The sequence below is a fragment of the Aegilops tauschii genome, chromosome 4 (assembly GCF_002575655.3).
Source record: "Aegilops tauschii subsp. strangulata cultivar AL8/78 chromosome 4, Aet v6.0, whole genome shotgun sequence".
In the NCBI taxonomy this organism is placed as follows: Eukaryota; Viridiplantae; Streptophyta; class Magnoliopsida; order Poales; family Poaceae; genus Aegilops; species Aegilops tauschii.
The window spans coordinates 391665264-391667993 of record NC_053038.3 but is presented as its reverse complement, the minus strand read 5'-3'; positions in this window follow the sequence as shown (position 1 = coordinate 391667993).

Sequence of the window (2730 nt, the reverse complement as noted above, 5' to 3'; positions counted from 1 at the left end):
GCAATATTTAAGTATAGCAAAATTTTCAGGTCTGTAAACAGCATCACCATAATTTTCACACTTTTCAAACAAAGATTCAATTTCATAAGCACCCTTAAAAGCAACAAATTCTTCTATTTGTTCCACATCATAGTAATCATATATACCATTAGCATAAGAACCCAAAGTTTCATTATCATTAAATTTACATGAAAAGGGAAGGTGTGGAGCCTTCATCCTAGAGCAACAAGTATAATCATATCTCCGGCATAAATCCCAAGCATATGAATGCAACATTTCAATTTGATCCCGTAAGAGTTTTCCTTTTTGCGTCAAGCGATAATCCCTAAAGTATTCACGTTGATCCAATGTGTCTCCCATTATCAAGTTGAACGGGGTTTTCTCAGGATTATAAAAGTAGTGTTTAATATTTTTCACATAACAAGCATCAAGGGTTTTAGGAGGTTCCCCATCTCCATGAGTAGCAAGTACACCTAATTTTTTTGGTATTTCGTGTTCCATATCCATAACTAAAGATAGGGAACAACTTAGAACAGAAAATAAAATCCACTTAGTGATAAAGCAAACAAGCACACACGAGAATATTCACCCCACGCTATTGCTCCCCGGCAACGGCGCCAGAAAAAGGCTTGATAACCCACAAGTATAGGGGATCAATTGTAGCCTTGCTCTATAAGTAAGAGTGTCAAACCCAGCGAGGAGCTAAAGGTAGAACAAATATTCCCTCAAGTTCTATCGACCATCGATACAACTCTACGCACGCTTAACATTTGCTTTACCTAGAACAACTATGAAACTAGAAGTACTTTGTAGGTGAAAAGGGATAGGTTTGCAAGATAATAAAGAACATGTAAATAAAAGTTAGGGGATGTTTAGATAAAGTAACAATTAAGTTAGTTTTAGTAGAGAGCTTTTTGTCACAAGAAAGTTATTTGTCCCTAGGCAATTGATAACTAGACCGGTAATCATTATTGCAATTTTATATGAGGGAGAGACATAAGCTAACATACTTTCTATACTTGGATCATATGCACTTTTGATCGAAACTCTAGCAAGCATCCGCAACTACTAAAGATCATAAAGGTAAAACACAACCATAGCATTATAAGGTATCAAGTCCTCTTTATTCCCATATGCAACAACCCCTTTACTCGGGATTAAGCTTCTGTCACTCTAGCAACCCACTATAAGCAAATCATTAACATATTGCAACACCCTACATCGAGGATCCCTCACGCTTGTGCGACACGGAGAGCACCATAGGACAACACCAATAATAAAACATACAACTCAAACGAATCACGATCATCAATTAACCCATAGGACAAAACGGATCTACTCAAACATCATAGGATAGCCATACATCACTAGGAAATAATATATAGCGTTGAGCACCATGTTTAAGTAGAGATTACAGTGGGGAGAAGAGGTGTTACACCGCTGCGTAGAGGGGGAGAGAGTTGCCGATGACGGCTGCGAAGTTGTTGGTGTAGATCATCGTCACGATGATGGCCCCGGTGGCGTTCCGGCGCCACCGGGAGAGAGGGGTAGAGACCCCCCTCCTTCTTCTTCTTCGTTGACCTTCCCCCTAGATGGGAGAAGGGTTTCCCCTCTCGTCCATGGCCTCCATGGCGGTGGAGGGGCGGGAGCCCCTCCGAGATTGGATCTATCTCTCTGTTTCTCTTCTATTTCACAACCCCTGTTTCTGGCCTTTCATCGTTTCTTAAATTCTCGAAGATCCGTAACTCCGATTGGGCTAAAATTTTAACCCGATTCTATCCGGATATTAGCTTCGTTGCGGCTGAAGGACACCCCAACCTATTTTCGAGGTGGCCACAAGGGCAGGGGCGCGCCCACCCCCTGGGGCGTGCCCTTCGAGCTTGTGGTACCTGAGGGCCACCCCTTACGTTGATTCTTCTTCCCAAAAATCACATGTATTCCAAAAAAATCTCCATAAATTTTTATCTCGTTTGGACTTTGTTTGAGATGCATAATCTGCGAAACAAAAAAATGCAACAAAAAGGAACTGTCACTGGGCACTGCATCAATATGTTAGTCCCAAAAATAATATAAAAAGTTGCCGAAAGTATATGAAAGTTGTAGAATATTGGAATCAAAAATTATAGATATGATGGAGACTCAGAGACTACATTGACTTGATCTTCCCCGGCAATGGCGCCAGAAATTCCTTTTGATGCGGCTTAAAACTGCGTCGGTATTTCCCCAAAGAGGAAGGGATGATGTAGCACAGCTACGGTAGGTATTTCCCTTAGTTATGAAACCAAGGTATCAATCCAGTAGGAGGACCAAGCAAGACTATGTAAACAGTACCTGCACACAAAGAACAAATACTTGCAACCCAATGCCTAAGAGGGGTTGTCAATCCCTCTTGGGTAAATGATTTGGTAAATAGATAGATGGGTAGATGCAAATAGAATAACAGCAAATAAAATGCAGCGAGATAATTTTGAGTTTTTGATAATACAGATCTGAAAATAAAAGATGCAAATAAGGAAAAGGCAAATAGCAATGTAGATCTGAAAGTGTATGATGGGAAAATAGACCCGGGGTCGTAGATTTCACTAGTGGCTTCTCTCAAGGAATAGCACACGGTGGGTAAACAAATTACTGTTGGGCAATTGATAGAAGATCAAATAATTATGACGATTCCAAGGCAATGATCAATATATAGGCATCACGTCCAAGATTAGTAGACCGAAATGATTCTGC